Source organism: Haliotis rubra, unplaced genomic scaffold, assembly GCF_003918875.1.
Source record: "Haliotis rubra isolate DU_JTF1 unplaced genomic scaffold, ASM391887v1 Scf602, whole genome shotgun sequence".
Lineage (NCBI taxonomy): Eukaryota > Metazoa > Mollusca > Gastropoda > Lepetellida > Haliotidae > Haliotis > Haliotis rubra.
The window spans coordinates 659789-671366 of NW_025767305.1; the positions used below are offsets into that span (position 1 = coordinate 659789).

Consider the following 11578-nt stretch of genomic DNA (forward strand, 5'->3'; position numbering starts at 1 on the left):
CTTCTTTCTTCAAGTACTCCACACCAATACACACTCTCTTTACAGCAAATACAGCACGTTTTCACGGGTTTATATGTGTCAAGGCTCGATTGTTAAACTCGAGGGTGTGTGGGAGACTGATGTCAAATTGTAAAAAACAAGTATGTACAAGTGCTCAAGAGAACGATACATGGATTTTACACCCTGTTCATCAGGTTGGGGATGTAGCTCAGTGGTAGAGCGTTCGCTTTGCATGTGAAAGGCCCCGGGTTCGATCCCCGGCATCTCCATGTTCCTACTTTTTCGCTGTTTTATATTTATCTTCTTCTTACAATCCCAGCGTTCATCCTTTTCAGCAACAGCAAACCAAACCGGGTTCTTTCATAATCCACAATAAATACATGGAAATGTACATCCATCCTGCATCCAAAACAATGACACTACTTATCCAGTTGAATTTATAAGGAGTTGGCAATAGGCTACGTCTCGAAGATAGGATTTCGACCTTCACATGCATACAACAGATGAATCTAACAACTCCTGTAATCAGTACTGTAGGAGTAGGGGATGTAGCTCAGTGGTAGAGCGTTCGCTTCGCATGTGAAAGGCCCCGGGTTCGATCCCCGGCATCTCCACATTTTTGGCGAGGGATGTCAAAATGGATGACGTTGCAAACTGGCTGTGCCCCACCCGGATATGAAAGAAGCCACATTCATTGAAATCACCAGACATTGCAAGATGCCAAGCTGAACAGTCGGGGAGATTGGCCTCCACAAAGTCCCTTCTTTCTTCAAGTACTCCACACCAATACACACTCTCTTTACAGCAAATACAGCACGTTTTCACGGGTTTATATGTGTCAAGGCTCGATTGTTAAACTCGAGGGTGTGTGGGAGACTGATGTCAAATTGTAAAAACAAGTATGTACAAGTGCTCAAGAGAACGATACATGGATTTTACACCCTGTTCATCAGGTTGGGGATGTAGCTCAGTGGTAGAGCGTTCGCTTTGCATGTGAAAGGCCCCGGGTTCGATCCCCGGCATCTCCATGTTCCTACTTTTCGCTGTTTTATATTTATCTTCTTCTTACAATCCCAGCGTTCATCCTTTTCAGCAACAGCAAACCAAACCGGGTTCTTTCATAATCCACAATAAATACATGGAAATGTACATCCATCCTGCATCCAAAACAATGACACTACTTATCCAGTTGAATTTATAAGGAGTTGGCAATAGGCTACGTCTCGAAGATAGGATTTCGACCTTCACATGCATACAACAGATGAATCTAACAACTCCTGTAATCAGTACTGTAGGAGTAGGGGATGTAGCTCAGTGGTAGAGCGTTCGCTTCGCATGTGAAAGGCCCCGGGTTCGATCCCCGGCATCTCCACATTTTTGGCGAGGGATGTCAAAATGGATGACGTTGCAAACTGGCTGTGCCCCACCCGGATATGAAAGAAGCCACATTCATTGAAATCACCAGACATTGCAAGATGCCAAGCTGAACAGTCGGGGAGATTGGCCTCCACAAAGTCCCTTCTTTCTTCAAGTACTCCACACCAATACACACTCTCTTTACAGCAAATACAGCACGTTTTCACGGGTTTATATGTGTCAGGCTCGATTGTTAAACTCGAGGGTGTGTGGGAGACTGATGTCAAATTGTAAAAACAAGTATGTACAAGTGCTCAAGAGAACGATACATGGATTTTACACCCTGTTCATCAGGTTGGGGATGTAGCTCAGTGGTAGAGCGTTCGCTTTGCATGTGAAAGGCCCCGGGTTCGATCCCCGGCATCTCCATGTTCCTACTTTTTCGCTGTTTTATATTTATCTTCTTCTTACAATCCCAGCGTTCATCCTTTTCAGCAACAGCAAACCAAACCGGGTTCTTTCATAATCCACAATAAATACATGGAAATGTACATCCATCCTGCATCCAAAACAATGACACTACTTATCCAGTTGAATTTATAAGGAGTTGGCAATAGGCTACGTCTCGAAGATAGGATTTCGACCTTACATGCATACAACAGATGAATCTAACAACTCCTGTAATCAGTACTGTAGGAGTAGGGGATGTAGCTCAGTGGTAGAGCGTTCGCTTCGCATGTGAAAGGCCCCGGTTCGATCCCCGGCATCTCCACATTTTTGGCGAGGGATGTCAAAATGGATGACGTTGCAAACTGGCTGTGCCCCACCCGGATATGAAAGAAGCCACATTCATTGAAATCACCAGACATTGCAAGATGCCAAGCTGAACAGTCGGGGAGATTGGCCTCCACAAAGTCCCTTCTTTCTTCAAGTACTCCACACCAATACACACTCTCTTTACAGCAAATACAGCACGTTTTCACGGGTTTATATGTGTCAAGGATCGATTGTTAAACTCGAGGGTGTGTGGGAGACTGATGTCAAATTGTAAAAACAAGTATGTACAAGTGCTCAAGAGAACGATACATGGATTTTACACCCTGTTCATCAGGTTGGGGATGTAGCTCAGTGGTAGAGCGTTCGCTTTGCATGTGAAAGGCCCCGGGTTCGATCCCCGGCATCTCCATGTTCCTACTTTTTCGCTGTTTTATATTTATCTTCTTCTTACAATCCCAGCGTTCATCCTTTTCAGCAACAGCAAACCAAACCGGGTTCTTTCATAATCCACAATAAATACATGGAAATGTACATCCATCCTGCATCCAAAACAATGACACTACTTATCCAGTTGAATTTATAAGGAGTTGGCAATAGGCTACGTCTCGAAGATAGGATTTCGACCTTCACATGCATACAACAGATGAATCTAACAACTCCTGTAATCAGTACTGTAGGAGTAGGGGATGTAGCTCAGTGGTAGAGCGTTCGCTTCGCATGTGAAAGGCCCCGGGTTCGATCCCCGGCATCTCCACATTTTTGGCGAGGGATGTCAAAATGGATGACGTTGCAAACTGGCTGTGCCCCACCCGGATATGAAAGAAGCCACATTCATTGAAATCACCAGACATTGCAAGATGCCAAGCTGAACAGTCGGGGAGATTGGCCTCCACAAAGTCCCTTCTTTCTTCAAGTACTCCACACCAATACACACTCTCTTTACAGCAAATACAGCACGTTTTCACGGGTTTATATGTGTCAAGGATCGATTGTTAAACTCGAGGGTGTGTGGGAGACTGATGTCAAATTGTAAAAACAAGTATGTACAAGTGCTCAAGAGAACGATACATGGATTTTACACCCTGTTCATCAGGTTGGGGATGTAGCTCAGTGGTAGAGCGTTCGCTTTGCATGTGAAAGGCCCCGGGTTCGATCCCCGGCATCTCCATGTTCCTACTTTTTCGCTGTTTTATATTTATCTTCTTCTTACAATCCCAGCGTTCATCCTTTTCAGCAACAGCAAACCAAACCGGGTTCTTTCATAATCCACAATGAATACATGGAAATGTACATCCATCCTGCATCCAAAACAATGACACTACTTATCCAGTTGAATTTATAAGGAGTTGGCAATAGGCTACGTCTCGAAGATAGGATTTCGACCTTCACATGCATACAACAGATGAATCTAACAACTCCTGTAATCAGTACTGTAGGAGTAGGGATGTAGCTCAGTGGTAGAGCGTTCGCTTCGCATGTGAAAGGCCCCGGGTTCGATCCCCGGCATCTCCACATTTTTGGCGAGGGATGTCAAAATGGATGACGTTGCAAACTGGCTGTGCCCCACCCGGATATGAAAGAAGCCACATTCATTGAAATCACCAGACATTGCAAGATGCCAAGCTGAACAGTCGGGGAGATTGGCCTCCACAAAGTCCCTTCTTTCTTCAAGTACTCCACACCAATACACACTCTCTTTACAGCAAATACAGCACGTTTTCACGGGTTTATATGTGTCAAGGATCGATTGTTAAACTCGAGGGTGTGTGGGAGACTGATGTCAAATTGTAAAAACAAGTATGTACAAGTGCTCAAGAGAACGATACATGGATTTTACACCCTGTTCATCAGGTTGGGGATGTAGCTCAGTGGTAGAGCGTTCGCTTTGCATGTGAAAGGCCCCGGGTTCGATCCCCGGCATCTCCATGTTCCTACTTTTTCGCTGTTTTATATTTATCTTCTTCTTACAATCCCAGCGTTCATCCTTTTCAGCAACAGCAAACCAAACCGGGTTCTTTCATAATCCACAATAAATACATGGAAATGTACATCCATCCTGCATCCAAAACAATGACACTACTTATCCAGTTGAATTTATAAGGAGTTGGCAATAGGCTACGTCTCGAAGATAGGATTTCGACCTTCACATGCATACAACAGATGAATCTAACAACTCCTGTAATCAGTACTGTAGGAGTAGGGGATGTAGCTCAGTGGTAGAGCGTTCGCTTCGCATGTGAAAGGCCCCGGGTTCGATCCCCGGCATCTCCACATTTTTGGCGAGGGATGTCAAAATGGATGACGTTGCAAACTGGCTGTGCCCCACCCGGATATGAAAGAAGCCACATTCATTGAAATCACCAGACATTGCAAGATGCCAAGCTGAACAGTCGGGGAGATTGGCCTCCACAAAGTCCCTTCTTTCTTCAAGTACTCCACACCAATACACACTCTCTTTACAGCAAATACAGCACGTTTTCACGGGTTTATATGTGTCAAGGATCGATTGTTAAACTCGAGGGTGTGTGGGAGACTGATGTCAAATTGTAAAAACAAGTATGTACAAGTGCTCAAGAGAACGATACATGGATTTTACACCCTGTTCATCAGGTTGGGGATGTAGCTCAGTGGTAGAGCGTTCGCTTTGCATGTGAAAGGCCCCGGGTTCGATCCCCGGCATCTCCATGTTCCTACTTTTTCGCTGTTTTATATTTATCTTCTTCTTACAATCCCAGCGTTCATCCTTTTCAGCAACAGCAAACCAAACCGGGTTCTTTCATAATCCACAATGAATACATGGAAATGTACATCCATCCTGCATCCAAAACAATGACACTACTTATCCAGTTGAATTTATAAGGAGTTGGCAATAGGCTACGTCTCGAAGATAGGATTTCGACCTTCACATGCATACAACAGATGAATCTAACAACTCCTGTAATCAGTACTGTAGGAGTAGGGGATGTAGCTCAGTGGTAGAGCGTTCGCTTCGCATGTGAAAGGCCCCGGGTTCGATCCCCGGCATCTCCACATTTTTGGCGAGGGATGTCAAAATGGATGACGTTGCAAACTGGCTGTGCCCCACCCGGATATGAAAGAAGCCACATTCATTGAAATCACCAGACATTGCAAGATGCCAAGCTGAACAGTCGGGGAGATTGGCCTCCACAAAGTCCCTTCTTTCTTCAAGTACTCCACACCAATACACACTCTCTTTACAGCAAATACAGCACGTTTTCACGGGTTTATATGTGTCAAGGATCGATTGTTAAACTCGAGGGTGTGTGGGAGACTGATGTCAAATTGTAAAAACAAGTATGTACAAGTGCTCAAGAGAACGATACATGGATTTTACACCCTGTTCATCAGGTTGGGGATGTAGCTCAGTGGTAGAGCGTTCGCTTTGCATGTGAAAGGCCCCGGGTTCGATCCCCGGCATCTCCATGTTCCTACTTTTTCGCTGTTTTATATTTATCTTCTTCTTACAATCCCAGCGTTCATCCTTTTCAGCAACAGCAAACCAAACCGGGTTCTTTCATAATCCACAATGAATACATGGAAATGTACATCCATCCTGCATCCAAAACAATGACACTACTTATCCAGTTGAATTTATAAGGAGTTGGCAATAGGCTACGTCTCGAAGATAGGATTTCGACCTTCACATGCATACAACAGATGAATCTAACAACTCCTGTAATCAGTACTGTAGGAGTAGGGATGTAGCTCAGTGGTAGAGCGTTCGCTTCGCATGTGAAAGGCCCCGGGTTCGATCCCCGGCATCTCCACATTTTTGGCGAGGGATGTCAAAATGGATGACGTTGCAAACTGGCTGTGCCCCACCCGGATATGAAAGAAGCCACATTCATTGAAATCACCAGACATTGCAAGATGCCAAGCTGAACAGTCGGGGAGATTGGCCTCCACAAAGTCCCTTCTTTCTTCAAGTACTCCACACCAATACACACTCTCTTTACAGCAAATACAGCACGTTTTCACGGGTTTATATGTGTCAAGGATCGATTGTTAAACTCGAGGGTGTGTGGGAGACTGATGTCAAATTGTAAAAACAAGTATGTACAAGTGCTCAAGAGAACGATACATGGATTTTACACCCTGTTCATCAGGTTGGGGATGTAGCTCAGTGGTAGAGCGTTCGCTTTGCATGTGAAAGGCCCCGGGTTCGATCCCCGGCATCTCCATGTTCCTACTTTTTCGCTGTTTTATATTTATCTTCTTCTTACAATCCCAGCGTTCATCCTTTTCAGCAACAGCAAACCAAACCGGGTTCTTTCATAATCCACAATGAATACATGGAAATGTACATCCATCCTGCATCCAAAACAATGACACTACTTATCCAGTTGAATTTATAAGGAGTTGGCAATAGGCTACGTCTCGAAGATAGGATTTCGACCTTCACATGCATACAACAGATGAATCTAACAACTCCTGTAATCAGTACTGTAGGAGTAGGGGATGTAGCTCAGTGGTAGAGCGTTCGCTTCGCATGTGAAAGGCCCCGGGTTCGATCCCCGGCATCTCCACATTTTTGGCGAGGGATGTCAAAATGGATGACGTTGCAAACTGGCTGTGCCCCACCCGGATATGAAAGAAGCCACATTCATTGAAATCACCAGACATTGCAAGATGCCAAGCTGAACAGTCGGGGAGATTGGCCTCCACAAAGTCCCTTCTTTCTTCAAGTACTCCACACCAATACACACTCTCTTTACAGCAAATACAGCACGTTTTCACGGGTTTACATGTGTCAAGGATCGATTGTTAAACTCGAGGGTGTGTGGGAGACTGATGTCAAATTGTAAAAACAAGTATGTACAAGTGCTCAAGAGAACGATACATGGATTTTACACCCTGTTCATCAGGTTGGGGATGTAGCTCAGTGGTAGAGCGTTCGCTTTGCATGTGAAAGGCCCCGGGTTCGATCCCCGGCATCTCCATGTTCCTACTTTTTCGCTGTTTTATATTTATCTTCTTCTTACAATCCCAGCGTTCATCCTTTTCAGCAACAGCAAACCAAACCGGGTTCTTTCATAATCCACAATGAATACATGGAAATGTACATCCATCCTGCATCCAAAACAATGACACTACTTATCCAGTTGAATTTATAAGGAGTTGGCAATAGGCTACGTCTCGAAGATAGGATTTCGACCTTCACATGCATACAACAGATGAATCTAACAACTCCTGTAATCAGTACTGTAGGAGTAGGGGATGTAGCTCAGTGGTAGAGCGTTCGCTTCGCATGTGAAAGGCCCCGGGTTCGATCCCCGGCATCTCCACATTTTTGGCGAGGGATGTCAAAATGGATGACGTTGCAAACTGGCTGTGCCCCACCCGGATATGAAAGAAGCCACATTCATTGAAATCACCAGACATTGCAAGATGCCAAGCTGAACAGTCGGGGAGATTGGCCTCCACAAAGTCCCTTCTTTCTTCAAGTACTCCACACCAATACACACTCTCTTTACAGCAAATACAGCACGTTTTCACGGGTTTACATGTGTCAAGGATCGATTGTTAAACTCGAGGGTGTGTGGGAGACTGATGTCAAATTGTAAAAACAAGTATGTACAAGTGCTCAAGAGAACGATACATGGATTTTACACCCTGTTCATCAGGTTGGGGATGTAGCTCAGTGGTAGAGCGTTCGCTTTGCATGTGAAAGGCCCCGGGTTCGATCCCCGGCATCTCCATGTTCCTACTTTTCGCTGTTTTATATTTATCTTCTTCTTACAATCCCAGCGTTCATCCTTTTCAGCAACAGCAAACCAAACCGGGTTCTTTCATAATCCACAATGAATACATGGAAATGTACATCCATCCTGCATCCAAAACAATGACACTACTTATCCAGTTGAATTTATAAGGAGTTGGCAATAGGCTACGTCTCGAAGATAGGATTTCGACCTTCACATGCATACAACAGATGAATCTAACAACTCCTGTAATCAGTACTGTAGGAGTAGGGGATGTAGCTCAGTGGTAGAGCGTTCGCTTCGCATGTGAAAGGCCCCGGGTTCGATCCCCGGCATCTCCACATTTTTGGCGAGGGATGTCAAAATGGATGACGTTGCAAACTGGCTGTGCCCCACCCGGATATGAAAGAAGCCACATTCATTGAAATCACCAGACATTGCAAGATGCCAAGCTGAACAGTCGGGGAGATTGGCCTCCACAAAGTCCCTTCTTTCTTCAAGTACTCCACACCAATACACACTCTCTTTACAGCAAATACAGCACGTTTTCACGGGTTTACATGTGTCAAGGATCGATTGTTAAACTCGAGGGTGTGTGGGAGACTGATGTCAAATTGTAAAAACAAGTATGTACAAGTGCTCAAGAGAACGATACATGGATTTTACACCCTGTTCATCAGGTTGGGGATGTAGCTCAGTGGTAGAGCGTTCGCTTTGCATGTGAAAGGCCCCGGGTTCGATCCCCGGCATCTCCATGTTCCTACTTTTTCGCTGTTTTATATTTATCTTCTTCTTACAATCCCAGCGTTCATCCTTTTCAGCAACAGCAAACCAAACCGGGTTCTTTCATAATCCACAATGAATACATGGAAATGTACATCCATCCTGCATCCAAAACAATGACACTACTTATCCAGTTGAATTTATAAGGAGTTGGCAATAGGCTACGTCTCGAAGATAGGATTTCGACCTTCACATGCATACAACAGATGAATCTAACAACTCCTGTAATCAGTACTGTAGGAGTAGGGGATGTAGCTCAGTGGTAGAGCGTTCGCTTCGCATGTGAAAGGCCCCGGGTTCGATCCCCGGCATCTCCACATTTTTGGCGAGGGATGTCAAAATGGATGACGTTGCAAACTGGCTGTGCCCCACCCGGATATGAAAGAAGCCACATTCATTGAAATCACCAGACATTGCAAGATGCCAAGCTGAACAGTCGGGGAGATTGGCCTCCACAAAGTCCCTTCTTTCTTCAAGTACTCCACACCAATACACACTCTCTTTACAGCAAATACAGCACGTTTTCACGGGTTTATATGTGTCAAGGATCGATTGTTAAACTCGAGGGTGTGTGGGAGACTGATGTCAAATTGTAAAAACAAGTATGTACAAGTGCTCAAGAGAACGATACATGGATTTTACACCCTGTTCATCAGGTTGGGGATGTAGCTCAGTGGTAGAGCGTTCGCTTTGCATGTGAAAGGCCCCGGGTTCGATCCCCGGCATCTCCATGTTCCTACTTTTTCGCTGTTTTATATTTATCTTCTTCTTACAATCCCAGCGTTCATCCTTTTCAGCAACAGCAAACCAAACCGGGTTCTTTCATAATCCACAATAAATACATGGAAATGTACATCCATCCTGCATCCAAAACAATGACACTACTTATCCAGTTGAATTTATAAGGAGTTGGCAATAGGCTACGTCTCGAAGATAGGATTTCGACCTTCACATGCATACAACAGATGAATCTAACAACTCCTGTAATCAGTACTGTAGGAGTAGGGGATGTAGCTCAGTGGTAGAGCGTTCGCTTCGCATGTGAAAGGCCCCGGGTTCGATCCCCGGCATCTCCACATTTTTGGCGAGGGATGTCAAAATGGATGACGTTGCAAACTGGCTGTGCCCCACCCGGATATGAAAGAAGCCACATTCATTGAAATCACCAGACATTGCAAGATGCCAAGCTGAACAGTCGGGGAGATTGGCCTCCACAAAGTCCCTTCTTTCTTCAAGTACTCCACACCAATACACACTCTCTTTACAGCAAATACAGCACGTTTTCACGGGTTTATATGTGTCAAGGCTCGATTGTTAAACTCGAGGGTGTGTGGGAGACTGATGTCAAATTGTAAAAACAAGTATGTACAAGTGCTCAAGAGAACGATACATGGATTTTACACCCTGTTCATCAGGTTGGGGATGTAGCTCAGTGGTAGAGCGTTCGCTTTGCATGTGAAAGGCCCCGGGTTCGATCCCCGGCATCTCCATGTTCCTACTTTTTCGCTGTTTTATATTTATCTTCTTCTTACAATCCCAGCGTTCATCCTTTTCAGCAACAGCAAACCAAACCGGGTTCTTTCATAATCCACAATAAATACATGGAAATGTACATCCATCCTGCATCCAAAACAATGACACTACTTATCCAGTTGAATTTATAAGGAGTTGGCAATAGGCTACGTCTCGAAGATAGGATTTCGACCTTCACATGCATACAACAGATGAATCTAACAACTCCTGTAATCAGTACTGTAGGAGTAGGGGATGTAGCTCAGTGGTAGAGCGTTCGCTTCGCATGTGAAAGGCCCCGGGTTCGATCCCCGGCATCTCCACATTTTTGGCGAGGGATGTCAAAATGGATGACGTTGCAAACTGGCTGTGCCCCACCCGGATATGAAAGAAGCCACATTCATTGAAATCACCAGACATTGCAAGATGCCAAGCTGAACAGTCGGGGAGATTGGCCTCCACAAAGTCCCTTCTTTCTTCAAGTACTCCACACCAATACACACTCTCTTTACAGCAAATACAGCACGTTTTCACGGGTTTATATGTGTCAAGGCTCGATTGTTAAACTCGAGGGTGTGTGGGAGACTGATGTCAAATTGTAAAAACAAGTATGTACAAGTGCTCAAGAGAACGATACATGGATTTTACACCCTGTTCATCAGGTTGGGGATGTAGCTCAGTGGTAGAGCGTTCGCTTTGCATGTGAAAGGCCCCGGGTTCGATCCCCGGCATCTCCATGTTCCTACTTTTTCGCTGTTTTATATTTATCTTCTTCTTACAATCCCAGCGTTCATCCTTTTCAGCAACAGCAAACCAAACCGGGTTCTTTCATAATCCACAATAAATACATGGAAATGTACATCCATCCTGCATCCAAAACAATGACACTACTTATCCAGTTGAATTTATAAGGAGTTGGCAATAGAAATTGGTGTTTCTATGGAAACTGCTGCCAGAGACATGCAGGAGTTGGAATGTGAAAACTACAGCTCAGGTACATGACAGGATGTCTCGTAAAGGTGGAACTCGTGGAAAGGAAGACAAAAAGAAACAATTTCCCTAAATGCAAGTCAAATGTGTGGAAAGACTCAACCATGATTCCAGAGACTGTTGGATGAAAAGTGTGGAGTGCTACAAATGTGGGAAAGTAGGTCATACCCAGTATATTTGCAAGAGTAAACAGAAATCACCCAGAGAGGGTTACCTTGGAAACAAAAAAAAAGAAGGGCCAAGTTCATCACATGGATGAAGCTAAGAGACAGTCGGAAGAGACTGTGGAGGATGAATGTGAGTTACCACTGTTTTTCATTAAAGATGAATCAGAGGTCATTGACAGTATTTGGGTTTACCCAGTAGTGGAAGCGGGCTGAACTGAAAATGGAACTTGACACAGGCTCATTTACTCAATAATCTCTCTCTAAGAATAC

General features: G+C 44.6%; 29 non-coding genes across 29 annotated transcripts; all 29 read left to right on the forward strand.

Annotated features, from left to right (window-relative positions):
- The first annotated feature begins 197 nt into the window (after positions 1-197).
- On the forward strand, positions 198-269 carry Trnaa-ugc. The gene has a single exon. It is a non-coding gene; the product is annotated as a tRNA-Ala (tRNA).
- A 273-nt stretch (positions 270-542) lies between these two features.
- Positions 543-614, forward strand: Trnaa-cgc. Its single transcript has one exon. It is a non-coding gene; the product is annotated as a tRNA-Ala (tRNA).
- Positions 615-956: 342 nt separating this feature from the next.
- Positions 957-1028, forward strand: Trnaa-ugc. The gene has a single exon. It is a non-coding gene; the product is annotated as a tRNA-Ala (tRNA).
- Positions 1029-1300: 272 nt separating this feature from the next.
- Positions 1301-1372, forward strand: Trnaa-cgc. The gene has a single exon. It is a non-coding gene; the product is annotated as a tRNA-Ala (tRNA).
- Positions 1373-1713: 341 nt separating this feature from the next.
- Trnaa-ugc lies at positions 1714-1785 on the forward strand. The gene has a single exon. It is a non-coding gene; the product is annotated as a tRNA-Ala (tRNA).
- Positions 1786-2057: 272 nt separating this feature from the next.
- Trnaa-cgc lies at positions 2058-2128 on the forward strand. Its single transcript has one exon. It is a non-coding gene; the product is annotated as a tRNA-Ala (tRNA).
- Positions 2129-2470: 342 nt separating this feature from the next.
- Positions 2471-2542, forward strand: Trnaa-ugc. The gene has a single exon. It is a non-coding gene; the product is annotated as a tRNA-Ala (tRNA).
- A 273-nt stretch (positions 2543-2815) lies between these two features.
- On the forward strand, positions 2816-2887 carry Trnaa-cgc. The gene has a single exon. It is a non-coding gene; the product is annotated as a tRNA-Ala (tRNA).
- Positions 2888-3229: 342 nt separating this feature from the next.
- On the forward strand, positions 3230-3301 carry Trnaa-ugc. The gene has a single exon. It is a non-coding gene; the product is annotated as a tRNA-Ala (tRNA).
- A 272-nt stretch (positions 3302-3573) lies between these two features.
- On the forward strand, positions 3574-3645 carry Trnaa-cgc. The gene has a single exon. It is a non-coding gene; the product is annotated as a tRNA-Ala (tRNA).
- A 342-nt stretch (positions 3646-3987) lies between these two features.
- Trnaa-ugc lies at positions 3988-4059 on the forward strand. The gene has a single exon. It is a non-coding gene; the product is annotated as a tRNA-Ala (tRNA).
- A 273-nt stretch (positions 4060-4332) lies between these two features.
- Trnaa-cgc lies at positions 4333-4404 on the forward strand. The gene has a single exon. It is a non-coding gene; the product is annotated as a tRNA-Ala (tRNA).
- A 342-nt stretch (positions 4405-4746) lies between these two features.
- On the forward strand, positions 4747-4818 carry Trnaa-ugc. The gene has a single exon. It is a non-coding gene; the product is annotated as a tRNA-Ala (tRNA).
- Positions 4819-5091: 273 nt separating this feature from the next.
- Positions 5092-5163, forward strand: Trnaa-cgc. The gene has a single exon. It is a non-coding gene; the product is annotated as a tRNA-Ala (tRNA).
- A 342-nt stretch (positions 5164-5505) lies between these two features.
- Trnaa-ugc lies at positions 5506-5577 on the forward strand. The gene has a single exon. It is a non-coding gene; the product is annotated as a tRNA-Ala (tRNA).
- A 272-nt stretch (positions 5578-5849) lies between these two features.
- Positions 5850-5921, forward strand: Trnaa-cgc. Its single transcript has one exon. It is a non-coding gene; the product is annotated as a tRNA-Ala (tRNA).
- Positions 5922-6263: 342 nt separating this feature from the next.
- Trnaa-ugc lies at positions 6264-6335 on the forward strand. The gene has a single exon. It is a non-coding gene; the product is annotated as a tRNA-Ala (tRNA).
- Positions 6336-6608: 273 nt separating this feature from the next.
- Positions 6609-6680, forward strand: Trnaa-cgc. The gene has a single exon. It is a non-coding gene; the product is annotated as a tRNA-Ala (tRNA).
- A 342-nt stretch (positions 6681-7022) lies between these two features.
- On the forward strand, positions 7023-7094 carry Trnaa-ugc. Its single transcript has one exon. It is a non-coding gene; the product is annotated as a tRNA-Ala (tRNA).
- A 273-nt stretch (positions 7095-7367) lies between these two features.
- On the forward strand, positions 7368-7439 carry Trnaa-cgc. The gene has a single exon. It is a non-coding gene; the product is annotated as a tRNA-Ala (tRNA).
- A 342-nt stretch (positions 7440-7781) lies between these two features.
- Trnaa-ugc lies at positions 7782-7853 on the forward strand. The gene has a single exon. It is a non-coding gene; the product is annotated as a tRNA-Ala (tRNA).
- A 272-nt stretch (positions 7854-8125) lies between these two features.
- Trnaa-cgc lies at positions 8126-8197 on the forward strand. The gene has a single exon. It is a non-coding gene; the product is annotated as a tRNA-Ala (tRNA).
- Positions 8198-8539: 342 nt separating this feature from the next.
- Positions 8540-8611, forward strand: Trnaa-ugc. The gene has a single exon. It is a non-coding gene; the product is annotated as a tRNA-Ala (tRNA).
- A 273-nt stretch (positions 8612-8884) lies between these two features.
- On the forward strand, positions 8885-8956 carry Trnaa-cgc. Its single transcript has one exon. It is a non-coding gene; the product is annotated as a tRNA-Ala (tRNA).
- Positions 8957-9298: 342 nt separating this feature from the next.
- Trnaa-ugc lies at positions 9299-9370 on the forward strand. Its single transcript has one exon. It is a non-coding gene; the product is annotated as a tRNA-Ala (tRNA).
- Positions 9371-9643: 273 nt separating this feature from the next.
- Positions 9644-9715, forward strand: Trnaa-cgc. Its single transcript has one exon. It is a non-coding gene; the product is annotated as a tRNA-Ala (tRNA).
- A 342-nt stretch (positions 9716-10057) lies between these two features.
- Trnaa-ugc lies at positions 10058-10129 on the forward strand. The gene has a single exon. It is a non-coding gene; the product is annotated as a tRNA-Ala (tRNA).
- Positions 10130-10402: 273 nt separating this feature from the next.
- On the forward strand, positions 10403-10474 carry Trnaa-cgc. The gene has a single exon. It is a non-coding gene; the product is annotated as a tRNA-Ala (tRNA).
- A 342-nt stretch (positions 10475-10816) lies between these two features.
- Positions 10817-10888, forward strand: Trnaa-ugc. The gene has a single exon. It is a non-coding gene; the product is annotated as a tRNA-Ala (tRNA).
- Positions 10889-11578: the final 690 nt, after the last annotated feature.